At 36.6% G+C, this 18,635-nt stretch overlaps 1 protein-coding gene and 1 non-coding gene across 9 annotated transcripts in view; one reads left to right on the top strand and one right to left on the bottom strand.

The window, feature by feature from the left end:
* RAPGEF2 (Rap guanine nucleotide exchange factor 2) overlaps positions 1-18,635 on the bottom strand; it is a 255,836-nt gene that overhangs the window by 54,469 nt on the left and 182,732 nt on the right. The window lies entirely within an intron of this gene.
* TRNAT-CGU (transfer RNA threonine (anticodon CGU)) lies at positions 1,985-2,060 on the top strand. Its single transcript has one exon. It is a non-coding gene; the product is annotated as a tRNA-Thr (tRNA).

Below are 18,635 nucleotides of genomic sequence, written 5' to 3'. Positions count from 1 at the left end.
AAACTGTTAAAATAAAATTAAAGAGTTTATCTTAGCAATATCCCCTTCTTTTCCTTTGACTTCATCCCTTCTCCTCCTCAAAAAACAAGATGCCATTTCATAGTTTAGAATGAGCCTCACAAGGGAGGTGATTCAGGTTTATGATAATGACTAATGGGTTTTGACCCTCCCCAAAGTCCCAAGCAAAGAGGCAAAATGTATTTACATCCCCAATCATTTAGACCTGACTCAATAACCAGATTATGATATTTAGTAATCTTTAATACAGTCTGTAGAGAAGTATTTTTTGAATTCTAGAGATGAGGTATCCAAAGAAAAGATTTAAATATGAAGTTATTAGGGGACTTATGATAGCATGCCAAGTAAATGGCTAAAACACATGTTGGAGAAGTTCAGAGAAGTGAGATGTTTATTGAAGTGTGGGAAATCATCACAAACATGATGTTTAAAAAAATTAAAGATGTTGTTAAGCATTAAATAAAATTAAGGAGAATAGCAATTTTCCTATAAGGAATAGATAGGCCAAACCCTCTAAACCAGTGGTAGTCAACCTGGTCTCTACTGCCCACTAGTGGGCATTCCAGCTTTCATGGTGGGCGGTAGCAGAGCAACCAAAGTATAAATAAAAAGATAAATTTAACTATAGTAAGTTGTTTTATAAAGATTTATTCTGCTAAACAGCAAAAATCCGACATAAAGTACTTGGTAAGTAATTATTATTATATGCTTTAACTTGCTGTAACTCTGCTTTATAAATTTTATAAAGTAAAGTTACTTCACTACTTTATAAACCACCATTACTGTGGAACTGGTGGGCGGTTAGAAAATTTTACTACTAACAGATACAAAAGTGGGCGGTAGGTATAAAAAGGTTGACTACCCCTGCTCTAAACTAAGATTTTACGTGTTTTTGGACAAAGACTTGACTTAGGGTGGTGAACACACAATACTGTGTATGGATGATGTGCTGTTATAGAACTGTGTACCTGAAATTTGTATAATTTTGTTAACCAGTGTCATCTCAATAAAGTCTATAAAAAAGAAAAAAATAATAAAATTTGTACAATGGTTCCAGGCTATTGGTAAGTTATAAGTCTGTCAATTTGGCTAGGGTATAATTGTTTAGAGTCACACTAAAGAAAAAAAGAATTTATATATTTTATTCACAATGTGAGAGTGTAAAATATCTTTAGGATTTCTCTGGAACATCTGAAGACAGAATTATGAAGAGATACATTAATGACTATGATTTTACATGTAGCTCAGGGGTAAATATCAAATATTAAGATAATGTGTTCAAAGCCAGGATAAAAGGCTTTCATCATCCTAGCTATATTTCCATTTAATTTTGTCACTTACTGCAGAAGGCAACTGGGGGAACATCACTCAATGGTTCAATGATTTTAAAAGGCATCAGTCGATAAGTGCAATTACAGAACAACAAACTGATTTCTATTGATTACCTTTTATAGACATGACTCAGGTTGACATGTACTACATAGTATGATTTTTTAAAAATTAACTTAGATATATCTCACTAAACAATTTTTTATTCAAGTTTCATAAGACTTTTCTCCTATGTGCCCATTAACCAATCATCTCTCCTAAGAATTCACAATGTGAAAAGCAACAGGAGTTGTAAGAACTCTAAATCTCACAGAGAGACATGGCTCCAGCCTTTATACAGACCACGATTTAACCAGCCTTTATACAGGCTATGTTAAGCGAAGAGTTGTGAAGATTGTTTTTTTTTAAAAAAACTTTCACTTTTAAGAATTCAATTCTAATTTTATGCATACTTATTGAGTATCTGCTATATTAGACACTTTGTTAAAACAGAGAATATCAAGGTGAATATGACATTCCCAATTCCAAACATTAACTTCTACTATCTAAAACTTCATTAAAATTGATGTTCTCTACAACAGAGAAATAAATCAGTTTTTCAAATATGTATTTTTATCTCCTTAAAACCTTCTATGGGGCCCTGGCTGGTTGGCTCAGTGGTAGAGCATCGACCTCGTGTGCGGAAGTCCCGGGTTCGATTCCCGGCCAGGGCACACAGGAGAGGCGCCCATCTGCTTCTCCACCCCTCCCCCTCTCCTTCCTCTCTGTCTCTCTCTTCCCCTCCCGCAGCCAAGGCTCCATTGGAGCAAAGATGGCCCAGGCGCTGGGGATGGCTCCTTGGCCTCTGCCTCAGGCGCTAGACAGGCTCTGGTCGCAACAGAGCGACGCCCCGAATGGGCAGAGCATTGCCTCCTGGTGGGCGTGCCGGATGGATCCCGGTCGGGTGCATGCGGGAGTCTGTCTGACTGCCTCCCCGTTTCCAACTTCAGAAAAATACAAAATAAAAACCTTCTATGTTCTTTGCAGAAGAGCATGAAATAATGTTATATTAAGCTTAGAGTAAATACATGCTGTATTTACAAAAGCTTAAAGTTAGCCCCTATAGATTGGGATAACAGTATCATGATTAATTTTTATTGATAGTACACATCAGTCAAGGCTACAGAATAGGAGAAATTTCATAAGTTGTCCCATAAGGAAAAAGCCTGAAATCTGGCCCAGCCACAACACTCTAATATAAAGACTGAGCCCATGCCTGGGAAATGGGTCCAAGAGGCAAATGAAGGGATTGGGAGAAGGAGCAAACACTGGCACAGGTACTAAGGTAAAACAGAACCCCGAGGGAGATAGTTACTCAAGGTCTGAATAAAATGATCCAAAAAAAAAAAAAAAAAAAAAGGCACAACATGCCAAAGACAACAAGATGAACTTATTCCAAACTTTTCTAGCCTTGACCCAGTACCTATTTAAATTACTATCAGCCTGACCTGTGGTGGCACAATAAATAGAGCACTGGCCTGGAATGCTGAGGTTACTGATTCAAAAGCCCAGGTTTTGCCTGGTCAAAGCATGCACGAGAAGCACTGCTTTTTCTTTTCTTTTCTTTTTTCCTTTTTCCTTTTACAGAGACCGAGAGAGAGTCAGAGAGAGTGGGACAGGCAGGGACAGACAGACAGGAACGGAGAAAGATGAGAAGCATCAATCATTAGTTTTTCGTTGCAACACTTAGTTGTTCATCGACCGCCCTCTCATATGTGCCTTGAACGTGGGCCCTCAGCAGACGGAGTAACCCCCCCCCCCACTCGAGCCAGTGACCCTGGGCTCAAGCTGGTGAGCCCTGCCCAAACCAGATGAGCCCGCGCTCAAGCTGGCGACCCCGGGGTCTTTAACCTGGGTCCTCCACATCCCAGTAAGACACTCCATCCACTGTGCCAGCACCTGGTCAGGCGAGAAGCACTGCTTTGAGTTGATGCTTCCCACTCCTCCCCACACCTTTAAAATCAATCAATAAATAACTTTAAGTATGCTATCAAATTTTAGATTAAAATGAAGCTGTGAATTACATGACTCTAGATATCATTTATAATAATAATTCTATTAAAAAAACAAAAAAATTTGAAACTGCTACTCTGTACAGCAATTAAATAAATAAAATTAAATAATAATCAAGTAATTAAAGGGAAATATTAACACATTTTATACATTCTGATCTTAACACCAACATATTTCACAGCAAAGCAATCTCATATTTCTATTTAAATATTTATATTTAATATTTAATAATATTATTTAATATTTGATTATATGAATATATTATTGCTCAAATTTTTCCTGGATAAAGCAACCTAGATCTAGAAATACAATATTTGTGAATCACAACTGTAATAAACTGTTGGGCAAATGGCCAAATCATAGTTTAAACATAAACATTACCAACTACATAACAAACTACAAGAATAATATTTAAATCGGATTCTTAAACACATACAGTTTAAACATAAACATTACCAACTACATAACAAACAACAAGAATAATATTTAAATCAGATTCTTAAACACATTAAGTTATTAAAAAACTTAATTAATCATAGTTTGTTAAATCTGGTTATTAATTATATAATATCTTGTTTTGTTTTCTTTTGGGGAGAAACAGGGATGCTACAATTAGCTTTAAGTGAGAAGTGCCACACAAAAGACTTAAGTTTCATGTATGAACAGGCATGTGATAATCTTTGACTTATTAATTAATGATTGGCATTTATAAAATTACTAGCTAATAAATAAACTCTATTTTGAACATAAAAACAATAAATGGATGCCTGGATGTTTCTGACACTACTAAGAAAATACTTTGTTAAAATTTATAACATTCCTCAAAGTGGTGATACTGCAGTAGAGACTAATGTGGTTGCCCTACTTCCTCCAAAAGACCTCACTACATTCTTGTTTTCAAGCTCAGTGAGGAGAGTCAGTATATTACTGGACACATAATGAAAATGTAATAGTTTCATGTTCCATAATGTACAGTGTGTCCGTAAAGTCACGGTGCACTTTTAACCAGTCACAGGAAAGCAACAAAAGACGATAGAAATGTGAAACCAGCAGTTTGGTGGAGAAACTCCGTTCTGGAAGGCCATCAGTCAGTGACAAGTCTGTAGAGGCTATACGGGATAGCTTCCTAAGGAGCCCTAAAAAATCTGTGCGTGAGCCCACATCGAACTGCACTGAATAGGTATGAAACTGGGAGGGTTTTCCTTTTATTTGGTGCAGATTTCACATTTCTATCGTCTTTTGTTGCTTTCCTGTGACCAGTCAAAAGTGCACCATGACTTAACGGACACACTGTATTATTATCACAGTGCTGAAAAATGCAAGAGTTAGAAACAAAAACAAACAAACAAACAAAAAATAACGCCACTATCAGCTGAAATTTATTTAACTAGAAAGTTCCCCCAATAAACCTTACAATCACTTTATTTCAAGAAATAATTACAACAGAACCCACAAGGTTTGGCGTAATTGTTTGAATCTATTCAATCTTCCCTGGCAGTTCATATTGATAAACACTAACTAAGGTTAATTAAATATGACATTGACTAAAAATTAAGAGTTTACCCAAATGTTTTCCCCATATCATCCCTGAAATTTTGTGAGGTTCTTTTTTTTTTTCTTTTTCTTTTTCTGAAGCTGGAAATGGGGAGAGACAGTCAGACAGACTCCCGCATGCGCCCAACTGGGATCCACCCGGCACGCCCACCAGGGGCGACGTTCTGCCCACCAGGGGGCGATGCTCTGCCCCTCCGGGGCGTCGCTCTGCGGCGACCAGAGCCACTCTAGCGCCTGGGGCAGAGGCCAAGGAGCCATCCCCAGCGCCCGGGCCATCTTTGCTCCAATGGAGCCTTGGCTGCGGGAGGGAAAGAGAGAGACAGAGAGGAAGGAGGGGGGTGGGGGTGGAGAAGCAAATGGGCGCTTCTCCTATGTGCCCTGGCCGGGAATCGAACCCGGGTCCCCCGCACGCCAGGCCGACGCTCTACCGCGGAGCCAACCGGCCAGGGCTGTGAGGTTCTTTATGTTCATGTTTTTAAGCTCTGCAAGAAAGAGTTAGTATAGTACATTTCCTATTTTTCTCTGAGGTGTTAGTGAAAATATAGTCTCCTACATTTTCCATTTACTCATCATTTATTGAAAACCTGTGTTGTGAGGATTAAATGAATGACTGAGCCTCAAGCACTTGGAGTAGGGCCTGGCACACAGAAATCACTACAGAAGTGTGTTAGCTATAAATTATCACATGCTAGACTCTGTGTAAGATACGGGTCCTTTCCAGCTCTAGAATTCCTGTAGCTGGAATCTCAGACTAGACTTACTCCTAGAAAGGGCTTTAGTGACCCAAGTCATCCAGCTACAGAAACTATTCTCTTACTCATTTAAGCTCATTTAATTCTTACAACAATGTATGAAGTAGGTATTATGATGACCATTTTAGATAGAACAGAACTAAAACAGAAAAGTGACTTGCTTGAAGCCCATACAGAGAAACGTGGCAGAGATAGATCATAGCCCCGGATGTCTAGCTCTGAAGCACACATACTTAAGCATTAAACTGTAATACACTTATTAATGTATTGGTTGACTTGAAAATCTCATGGATATTGATAAAATGGTCAAATGGCTACTTGTGTCAATTTTTTTTTTGCAAGAGAGAAAGAGAGAGACAGAAAGAGAAATGAGAAGCATCAAGTTGTAATTGCATCACTTTGGTTGTTCATTGACTGCTTCTCGTATGGGCCTTAACCAGAGACTCAAGCCGAGCCAGTGATCCTTTGCTCAAGACAGTGACCTTGGAATCACGTTGATGATCCCGTGCTCAAGCCAGCGATCTTGGGGTTTCGAACCTGAAACCTCGGTGTTCCGGGTCAATGTTCTATCCACTGCGCCAGCACCAGTCAGGCTGCTTATGTCAATTTATTAACATAGTTGCTTAAACAAATTTCAAAATCATACAGAAAAATATTAATTTAAAATAATTCCTCACTCTCACTTCCATAAAACAAATTTATTAAAACTTTCTCTCTGCATCACCAAAATCAAAATCAATGACTGATACCACAAAGTCACTTTTTGAGGTGCCCACCTGTGTTTATTCTTTCTAAATTATGAGACACATCATTTATTTAATTTACATGTGATACTGTGTAACATTCAAGTTGATTTTTCATTTGTTTTGCAGGTTCTTTACAAAATCACTTACTATTTACTATCTAAACTAATTTTTAAAAAGTTATGGCAAACCTGGCCTGTGGTGGCGCAGTGCTATCATAGAGCATTGATCTGGACCACTGAAGTTTCTGGTTTGAAATCCTGGGCTTGCCTGGTCAAGGCACATATGACAAGCAACCAATGAACAACAAAGTGAAGCAACTGAGTTCATACTTCTCACTTCTCACCCAATCCCATCTTCTCTCTGTAAAATCAATAACTAAAATCTTTTAAAAAATGTTATGGCAGTATCCCATGCTGGCAATTTTGAGGTCACATCATATATAGGAATCATTATTAAATCTGTGTAAGCCATAAAACTTTCTTAACCTTTTTATACCCATTTGATTATGTGACCCTTACAAGCATTCCAAGCTAGCATTGCTTGAGGTCATTTCTGCTTTCTGTTCCTTATTGAAAAGTATTTTTTTGTATTTTATTCTTTTAAAAAGTTAAAGTAACCAGAGGGAAAGCAGACAGAGGGAAAAGGGATGAAACGATGGGATCAGGGAAGGGAAAGAAACTGGTGAAATTATATACACATAATACAGTGTTATAGAGAGCAGGACAGCAAATCCTGGAGGGAAGGGGGGAGGGCGTTGGGGGGGGAGGGCATTGCGGGGAGGGCGCAAGGAGGATGTTGAGGGGAACACAGGGGTGGGGGGATACATTCAGGGGGACACTAGAATCTATGTAAACACAATAAATTAAAGTAAATTTTAAATAAAAGGTAAACTGAAAGAACTTATGAAAGCAAGTTCTTTTCTGATAGTTAATTCTGGCAGAAACAAAACCTTGTCTGATAAATAACTTCCCTAACATTTGACAATCAGAAAAGAATTATGCATACACATCTTGGAGTTAGTTATAATGCAAGCTAATCAACTAATTTCATCACCTCAAGGAAAGACACCTGGCACAGTGAAAACAGTTCCATAATTAATATCAGAGCCACTGAAAGCCTGTCATCTGATAGTTGGGTTTTTTCCCCAAAATCAAAATGTTTATCTGGAACCTAAAATAAAACAAACTTTATATACTTTCCCACAGAAATATTGAGGTAGTTGATTAATTGTCATGTACATATGGCCAAGTGAAATGTCCTGCTGTTGCCTGTTAAGAAACATAGTTTTAGGATGGTTTTCAAGTGACAGCTACTCCATCTCACCCCAAACACACACAGCATATAATCTCTTTTTTCCTTTTCAATTTATTTGCAACCATCAAGAACCACTGATCTGGCAAGCACACATTTCTCCAAGGGATTCCAGAAAATTCCTGGAGCGCTCAGTCCAAGAAATTTTCAATAAAATACATGGCAACTCTTGGCACTGAGTCAGGTAACTTAAAAATCATCTTCTGGGTAGCATTTCACCTATTTAAATTCTTAACTCTTTTTGTGCCTTTTCTCTATATGTTAGAAATAATTAGTCCCATCATCTGGCGGCAAGTATGACGTAATGAGCAATGTGCTGAGTACTTGATTTCTGTTTGTTCTAATATTTATAAAGAACCCAGATGCTGCACTTAACTGATGAGGAAAATGGAAGCTCAAACAGCTCAAGTGACTTTTCCAAGGTCTCCAAGTAAAAGGCTCCAAAATCTATATCCCTTACTTTGTACCCTGACTCTGGACATTTACTACACACTGCACACAAAAATTAGGGGACCAGGGACCGTGCAGATACTCCAGTACTTTCAGCCTTTTGTACAGTGCATTTTCACCAATGAGATAAAAGTTGGTTTTGCATCTCATTTGCATAATTGAAGACCTTTCTTTGATTTGTTGTTTGCTTTTCTGGTGTTCTTGGTTAATTAAAAAAATCAAATGCTTTTTTTTATTGCTTCATATTCATTTCGAAATATCCCTTAATTTTTGTGAGCAGTATATTTGGTGTTCTATTCAACCCAAGCTTTGCACATCTTCTCCCTTATTTAAACAGTACACACCTTAAAGAAACCTCACATGATTATAACCACAGCTTCATTTCCTAATGTAAAAACCAACCCTATAAATACACTTTTTAGCAAAATTTGTGATTATCTACATAGTTATGCTGATAATAATATTCTACAGTTACTAAAATTTGAGATCTCAGTCTCTTGTTTTCCAGGACCAAGTGGGATTGGTGCTATGAACGCAGCGGTCCCTGCGAGGGAGGGGAGTTGCTGGCAATCCCAGAGGACAGCTTCTATAACAAATTAGTCGACAACCTTGATAAGCTCCAAAGGGACCGTGCTTAGTTATCCCAGCTGTACAAATGCTCCTGGGCATGTGGAGTTAGGAAAATAAATGTTTCAAGTCAAGGAAAAAAGAGTCCTATGGGATACATAGAGGAGTCTAAGCTGTTTTCTTTTTCAACAAAAATAGTTGGTTTGGGAGAAAGTCTCACACAAAATTAAAATCATTAACCCACAAGTACTTTTTAATTCTTTAAAAATTATAAAAGCTACCTTATATTCAAAGGCAAATATACTTAGGTCTCTACACAATAAAATACCACAAAATGGCAGAGACTGGCTAGCTATTCACCAGCACCCTCCTCTTTCCAGTTACAGGGCTGGACTACACTTCCCACACTCCCTTAAAATCACAGATGTGACATATGTCATTTCCACACCTTACGTATTAAAATCTTCCAGCAAGACCCAACATGACCTATCTCCTATTACCTTCTCTGCTGGAAGACAACAGAGCTTCAGAATGAACATTAGACAACTAAAATTAGCAAGATCTGAAATGAAATGGAGACTCTTGTATCATTGAATCACTGCTTAGGAGGGACCTGTCCACTAAGTGATCATGAGACCTTGCTTTGGATTTCATGCAAAAAACAAAGAACAAAAACAAACTTCTACTGCATTTGAAAAATTGGGGGAGGGGAGCGGTAATAAAGGCATTATCTTAACTCATACAAATAATATAATAATTTTCAAGACCTATTTGTGAAAAATCTCCTATAGTGAAATTCTAAATTCATTAAGGAAAAGGAGGTAAGGCTCTGATAACATCCTGACCCATGGTATAAGAGTTCTTTACTTATTCAATGAGACACATTTATTGAAAACCCACTTAATGACAGTCCACCAGGCACTATTCCAGGTTTGCTAAATATAGCAGTAAGATAAACTTCGCCCTCTGAAGGATCTTACGACTAGTGGGTAGAGACAAATAATAAAAGAATAATAAAGAAAATTGTCGAATAATGATAAGTACTTCACTCAGCAAAGATCAAAAGTCTGATGTGATAAAAAGTGACCAAACAGCCAGAGACAATCTAAGATGTGATACTGATATCAGAATGAGAAAATTGTTTTTAAACTCTCATTCATTTTCTAAGGTCATAGTTCTAGTCATACCATATTTACTGGGCATACACATACCTTACACACCTAGACCTACATGCACGTGTTACATATGCACATTTATCACATGTTACATTTCCGTTATCTATAACGCATGTTATATTTATATTTACCTTTGTGTAAAATTGAGATAAGTCTAGTGTATCAGGAAGTCCAAGGAATATAATTACTGAACATTTTATGAAAAATTCTTGTTTATTTATGTAACTTTAAAACAAAATCACCTGAGTTTCATAGTATCTTATGAATGAAAGACTATTATAAAATATATTCACAGTTGTTCAGTACTCTGTGAGTTGGAGAGCACCGATATCTACTCAAATTACAAGATACAAATATATACGATGAAAATATGAGGCTTCCAAACAATTATTTGTTCTTGAAAAGTACCCCTTAATAGGTGTAAATGAAAAATTAAGTCTAGAAGCCACCTAGCTTAGATGACTGATTTTGAGTATTCAAAATTTATTGAACCGAATGACTGCTTGAGGAAAAAGTACTTCTTTTTAAAATTTATGCTATTGTCTTTTTAAAGATGGGAATTAATAAAACTTATTAATCTAGAAAGAAGCTTAAATATACTAAAATTCTTGATTTGATAGACTTTATATCCTAGCATTTGTGAGTGTCGGTATAAAGTTGGGGGGAGAAGGGAGAGCATCAAATAAATAATAATTTGTTGCTTAGAAGTAAGAAATTTGAAAATTTAAAAAGTAGGATTCAGGATATAGAGGGGAAACAGACTTGTTGCTAAAGTAATAGTTGAGCCAAGACCTTACCTGCAGTGAATGGCTGAACCCTGCAGATGCACACCAGGAAAATAGACACTTCAGGTACCAGGACATGAGAGCAAAAGCCAAAGGTAGGAGTCACTTCTGCATGTTTTAGGGACAGCTAGGAGGTCAACACAAGCTCTGAGAAGACCAGAGGGAGTTAGGATGGAGAGATATTCTATTATGAAATCATGTAGAAAAGTTGGGCGTGATGATTTTGGATTTTATTCTGAATGAGATGGGAAAGTCATTTGGAGAGTTCTGAGCACTAACAATGTATACATCATAAATTTAAAACATTTTTCTAAAGTTTTTTAATGTGGATATGTATTAGTTTTTTTGATAAACATTTAAGAGTAATTCCACATAACAAAAAATGATATTTATTACAACTTGAATTAAGAGGCTGTCATCTAACAAGGACATTATTAATATGCATATAAAAACATGTGTCTTGATATATATACCATGGGTAGTGACTCAATTATAAAGCTGTGTCTAAGTTACCATTTATGTGTATGCTGGCCATATAACTTTACTTACTGAAAATCTCACGGATGTCTGTTCATGACACACACACACACACACACACACACACACACACACAGGAAAGTACGTGGATTTTAAGACATCTCAGATCCTACCTCTAATAGTTCATTTCTAGATTTTACTAAAATACTACCACAACTTCTACTTTTCTACTGACGACTATTACAACTTAAGACAAAAATCTTCAAATCAAAATATAATTATATGTTATCCCTCTTAAGTTACTAACAAAGATAACAGGTGTTCATTTTATGTGTTACTGTATCCGTTTTTCCTTTTACTTCAATGATAAAGCCATTCATTTTAGCATTTATTTCCAAGGACTTCAATGATAAGACATTTAATTTAACGTTTACTTTCAAGGGCTTCCGTGTCAACCTTGCCACCCAGATACTGTCATCACTTTACTCTGTCTGGGGGGTGCCGTGGAGGACTGACTGAACACTTGCTGTGCATTTATCACTGCCTGGGGCCAGCAGGAAAATACAGTACACTACATAAATTACAAGATAGCTCATAAATTTTCCTCTTTCCTTCATCTCTCCTTTTTTCCTTTTTGTGTAGCCCGGTACACTTTAGACACTAGCGCTCATGACCTCATCAGGAGACTCCTTCCTAATAAATACCTTCACTTCTGTCAAAGCTCCAGCAGTTTTCATGACCTTTTCAGTCATCTGCAAAGATTTATTTATGTAATCAATTGAGCAACTGTCTTAGAAAGCATTCTTCCTAAATTAACACCAACATTTATTATTCAATCACTCCATTAAGTTTTTACCTTTCTCAAATGCCAACTTCTTTCTCTGAACTTTTTTGTTAAGTGTGTATGCATATGTATACTAATTTAGTATCACAAGTTAAATATCAATATATATGTAGGGAATCTTATCACTGATTTAATATAATCTGTGGTGTCATATAGCGTGGGCACACACATAAGCACTAATAACTTGAAAATGTCCTTAGGTATAAAAACAACTTCCAAAACCTCGAAGGTACATAGCCTCAATTCACCCTTGGCAAAAACAAGAACTTATAAAGTTAACCAAGCTCTCACTCTATGTGAGAACACTCTAATATAGGACTGGCAGAGATGATCCCACCCACTCTTATGCTACTGCACTACCACTGCCATGCTTCTGTAAGGCTATTATATTTCCCTTTTAATCTCTCCTCCATGTTGCAGCCAGAATAAACTTTTTTTGTTTTTCAGAATAAACTTTTATAGAATAATACAAAAATACGCACCTGATATATCCACCCCCTGACAAAAATCTTTTAGTGGACTCTTTACCTTCAGGAAAAAGTTTCACTCCTAACCACTGAACCCACTAATTTCTTTTTATCTTTTCACATACCTCTCTACCCTTCTTCTCTGTAGGAGATATATAGAGCTATTTATGGTTAAGATGTTACAATATATCTCTCTCTCCTGAACCTTCACTGTTCCCTCCTCCCTAGAAGAACACTCTCACCTCTGGGTAGCTAATTCCTCAAACTCTCCGCCTGGAGGTTAGATTCTTGTAAGATGCTCTTGTGACACCTAGAATGTTCCTTCTTGCAGAACTTAACCACACTTGACAATAGTTGCTGACTTCACAGTTTAAAGCCCTTTCTAGGTGAGTCCAAAGGAGAGCATGTCTCCCTTTTTCATCACTCTTTCCCTTGCTTCGAAGTGTCTAAAATATAGTCAGTATTTAATAAATATGCAAATCGTCTGACCAGACAGTGATGCAGTGGATAGAGCATCAGACAGGGACGTGTGGACCCAGGTTCAAAACCCCGAGGTCGCTGGCTTAAGTGTGGGCTCATCTGGCTTGAGAGTAGGGTCGCTGCCCTGAGCATGGGATCATAGACATGACCCCATGGTCGCTGCCTTGAGCAAGGGGTCAGTCTGCTGTAGCCCTCTGGTCAGGGCACATATGAGAAAGCAAACAATGAACTAAGGAGACTAAGGAGCTGCAACAAAGAATTGATGCTTCTCATTTCTCTCCCTTCCTGCCTGTCTGTCCCTATCTGTCCCTCTCTCTGTCTCTGTCTCTCTCTGTCACAAAAAGAATAATAAATTTAAAAAAATGCAAATCATTGAACTAGTAACCCTAGGTTAGAGCTGAAGATACTGAGTTGAAGAGAAATTAAACTAGGACTGTCTGATCCATTCCTAATTCTACAATCACCCCTTTCCACCAGCAAGTACAGGCAGGATTATCAGAAGAAAATGAATAGACAACGAAGAAGAGGGTTGACAATATACTAAACCGAGGCTAACAGTAATTACAGTTCAGGCGCAACATATTTAGTTTCGATTTCCTAGAAGTCAGAACAAAGAAAGTTTGGAACAAAACTTCTGGACTCAACAATGTTTGACTTCCCATCTGAAAAGATTTCAACAGCGGAGCCTAGCAAATGAGGAGTGTTTGAACTCTTCTCAGAATTGTGACATTTATTCATCTACTTAACTATTTAACAAGTATTTACTGACCTACTGCAATGAGCCAGGCATTGGTACAGAAGCTAGTTATGTGGCAACAATTGGGACTGGCAAATTCCCTGCTCCCTGGAATTTATAGTCAAGAGGGAGGAGGGATTTGAGGGGTGAAGATGGAAAGAAAAGACAAGTAACAATAAACAAATAAGATAATTTTAGGTATCTGTAAGTACTCCCAACACAATACTACAAAGGGGGAGGTAATGCAACGGACAGCTGACTGTGACGGCTGGGGATGGGGAGGTACCATATGTTGGGGGTCCTGGGAAGGCTGCTCTGAGACAGTGGCACCTGATCTGAGAGATGAATAAGCACAAGGCTCCAGCCAAAGCTCTGGGGAAGAGCTCTATAAATGGACGAAATATAAGAGCAAAGGCCTCAAGGTGGGAAGAACCTAGGAATGTTCAAGAAACAAAAAGAAGTTCAAGGTCACTGGCAGGTCTGGAGTGAGAACTGTTGATAGGAAAAGTGGTACAAGCGAGGCTGGAGAAGAACTAATTCTATTCAACAGCAGGCTTTTCAGGTGCCATGAGAAGCCACTGGCTTTTTAAACAGGCAATCAACACGAGCCAGCCACGTTTTCTATGATCATTCTGACAGGGGCTGTGGGAAGGACATTAGAATGGAAGTGGTAAGACAAGCTAGGATGCAGTCAGGAGGGCCCCTAGACTACAGCAAATAAACTTAAAATAACCTTTCAAAATTGAACCCAATGAAACTTAGAAGGGCCTCTGTAATTACCTGTTCAATTTTTCCAAAACAAAAATTCTATCTACTTACAGTCCGATAACGCTGATTTAGTTATCAGTCACTGATTGCTACAATTCTTTAGTAATCAGTTTTTAACTCTTATAAGGTATGTGTATGCCTAACCAAATTTCCGAGAAGCAAAGGGATCAGGTTATAAAAATACAAGTTTTTACAGGGTGGTAATTTTCAAATATCTAAACAAAGTGAATACTTACTTTGACCAAGTACCTAAACACAGATTGGCATTAGGAGGTTACTGATTATAAAATGAAACTATCGAAAGAGTACATGGCTAGTTCCAAGCTATGCAAATCAAGAAAATCATTTTAATTTCTTACAGTTTAATTTCCACACCAGTATAGAAGAGACTTCATGAAGTCTGTCCTCCCCACCTCATCACAGGACAGTTGTGAGAATGGAGGACAAATGTGAAAGAAATCTAATAATATAAAGCATCATGCAAATGCAAGTTTTTATATAAAAGCACAAGGAGAGACCTAGAAGGATTTTTAGGAATTCATTGAGCACAATCTCCTCATTTCACAGTTGTGGAAACTTATGTACAAAAAGGTGAACTAGCTATGGTGCCGCTAAAACTAGAATCCGATTTCTATCATTATGTAATAGAAAAAGGGTTAATTTGAATAGTTTCCAAATTTTCTACAATGTAAATTATAACATTAATATTTTTAAAAAGTATTCTAAAAAATACTAAAACGATACTTGGAATTCAATAAACTTGGAATTTTAACTTTAAATTTGTTATTAATGATTATGTTGTATATGCCAAAATTAACATAGAATTAATTTTAAGCTCTACTCCATGATATATGTACATGAAAACAATGATTGCTGTTCGCAAAGCATATCACTTTCAGAATGCTAGATGGTTGTAAGGACACAAACAAGTACCTTTACTTAGTTTTTGGCATTGAATTATAATGAAGGATATAAAAAAAGATAGTTTGCTCTCCAATGTGATTTATATTAATACTTTCTAAATAGAATGTTTGAATGTATAAAACTTCATGTCATCCAAAATTCCTAAGCAGCTGATACAAGAAAATTTTCAGTTTAAGTGAATAAGTCATTTACATATTTTATCTAAATGTTAAAGAATTCCATGATTCATAGTTAACAACATTAATCCTAATTGTCCTTAGGATTGCTAAAGATAATTATTCAGTGGTTGATGTGGTTTATTATAATCAACCAATGAATGTCTGGTTTTGAGGGCAAAACTTAGTAAAACTTTTCACCTGTATATTAAGTTTTACCATGTTAATATGTGCAAAAGTAATAATAAATGATAACCAAGATGGTTATGATGATGAAGAAGAGGATATTTTGAATCATACTGTGATGGAGTAGGAAATCTTGAAATCAATAAACAGATGGGGTAACAAGAGTTGAAAGGTCTCAAGTTTTCTTTCCCTTTTCAGCTAAGCCCTTAATATAAAAGTGTTAAGATACATCCAAGCAAAAAAAAAGAGAGAGAGAGAGAGAGACCCACAGAAAATTTAAAAGTTTATTTTAATGTTTTAAGTACAGTTAACTTCAATATCTACATTTTCCTTATGGACTCTTTTAAAGAACGTGAGAAGTTGCTACTGCCTCTTCCAAATGTATAAGCCTAATAAAAGTTCAGGTGAGACATGAACTTGGCTAGATGTTTGTCATTTGACTTAATGTGTCTATGTAAATAAAATCTGTTCTGTACCATTTTTAATTTTATCAGTAAGATTAAGAAACCTCCTGAGATAAAAATGATCCTTCCTTCTTTTCATATTTTAATTCAAAGAACTCACTTATATTAGAATCAAGAAAAGCTGAATAGCAAACAAGAAACCAATAACAAAACACATCAAACTCTGATTTCTTCTGCATGTCCTTCCTAGAAAGTAACAGTCTGGCATCTGTTATTATCTGATGATTATAAGCTAGACATCTTCATATCAAACTAAATATACAGGGGTAGGCAAAAGTACATTCACAGTTGTGAGTATGGAAAACAGTTTATTCTTGTATTATTATTTATTTATTATATTATTTTGCAGACAAACAACTGTAAACCTACTTTTGCCTACCCCATACGCATATCTTCAAGATTGAATAAGGCTTAGTCAATTGCATTCTCCAAACTGTAGAAAACAGGAAAATGAGAAATGTATTCCAATTATGAAAAACTGGAGAATAAAAAGTGAGATGTAGTAGAGGGGAAAATAATCTCTAGTCAATGCAGAGAGAGTAAATGAAGACATCTTTAATTCCAAAGTGAACAACTGACTTACAAATTGAAAGGAGGGAAAAGGTGATAAATTACACAACTGCCATAAATGACATATTCCAGTTCGTGATGCTTCAGATCCAGGAGATATTCAGAAGTGAACTGAACAACAACAACAGAAAAGATGTGATCACCTTAAACCGGGGAAAGAGGATGAGGCACCAATTCAAATAAACGCCTAAGAAGTCAGGCACTTCACAGCCCCAGGAGGACCCCGCTTCGCTTACTTCAGTCCAAATGACTGGACTGCGTGTGTGTGTGTGTGTGTGTGTGTGTGTGTGTGTGTGTGTGTGTAGGGGTGGGCTGGTGGAGCAAAGGTAACTACGGCTTTAATCTTTCCAACAGGTATTCTTCCCAAAGTCATTAGAATCACCAAGTACCTTAGGAAAAATTCTTGAAGTGTTCAATTCTGTAAGACCTAATGGCTTCCTCGGGGTTAAGTGGGCAGAGGCTTGTATGAGTCTCCCTCTGTTGCAATGGTGAGACAAGACAATGCCTCGCCTACCCTACATGTCAGCACGCTTAGTTGATAATGGTTAGTACCATACTGTGTCAGAAGAAGGAAGATGCCTTTCTCAGCTGATGAGGGGAAAACAATTCTGAAACAATGGCTCTTCTGGCAGAGGTGCTATGAGAAGCAAGGAGCCAATAAAGCCAGATTGGGGAGCTTTTATGCCACTTTTCAGTAAAGAAACGTTTAGCCTGACGTTGGTCACTTTTCTTAAATTGAAATAAGATGATTTCACTGAGAAACAGCCTAACATAAAATGTTACACTTAGCATAGAAGAATTTCAGTGCTAACACCTCTTTTTGGCACAGATTCTCAATTTTTATTGCATGCAAATTTTGCGAGGAGAGAGAATGAACTCATGGCTTAAGAATCTGGCAACTGCTTGAATTTCACTGCAAAGAAGCATCATTAAGAAGCTAAAAATCTGAGTCACTTAATATCAGGCTTCAGCTAAATTCTTAAATGATTACATAACATCACTAATTTTTCAGAACAAGAAAGGGTTTTTTTAAAAAAAACAAACCTTTAGGATTTCTTCTTGGTTTTTCGTACTACAAAATGTCTCAGACTTTCATATCTATATATAATATATCTATATAAATATATCTAATATATATAACTTACTGCTTTTTTCTTGAAGAATTAAAGATTTCCACATCTTCAGAGAGATGCCCATAATTAACCTGACTCTCCAAGATCATGTCTTTCTTTAGGTTAACTCATCTCTCTGTGGTAATGCTTTCTGTTTACAAGTAAAGTAAAATATGAGGAATTCATTCCACTGCAATCACTAGGATACCACTCAAGTTCCAATCAGTTCACATATTATCAAATAACTGAACTAAAAATCACGCTTTAAATCCTGGATGCTTTACACCATGCAGATAACACACGTGAATGAATAACAAAAGTTTTCACTCAAGCTTTGACATTTTGACATGAAGTAGATATAAATTTTGAATTTTGGAAAATAAAGAATATTCATTTGAAGTTAAATTTTAAAATCTTTTGAACTTTTATATGAATAGTTTCCCAAAATTAGCTCTAGTAAAATTAGAAAAACACATATATAAGTTCTATGTTTATTATTAACCAAGGGCATCCTTTTGTAAGAACAAGTGTCACGAACAATTAACATTAATTTGCTTAAGCTATAAGAGCTTCTTTTCCCAGATTTTTAAGAGGTGAAAGAAATGAGAAAAAAGAAAATATTATTGTAACTTAATATGCAACACTGTGTTTAGAGCAACAAGAAAGCAAATATGCACGTCCCTCTTACATGCTCAGCATTAAATTATCTTTCA

This window comes from Saccopteryx bilineata, chromosome 1, assembly GCF_036850765.1.
Source record: "Saccopteryx bilineata isolate mSacBil1 chromosome 1, mSacBil1_pri_phased_curated, whole genome shotgun sequence".
NCBI classification, from domain to species: Eukaryota; Metazoa; Chordata; class Mammalia; order Chiroptera; family Emballonuridae; genus Saccopteryx; species Saccopteryx bilineata.
Note: the sequence above shows the minus strand (reverse complement) of the source record. Positions and strands in the feature narration are given on the sequence as shown.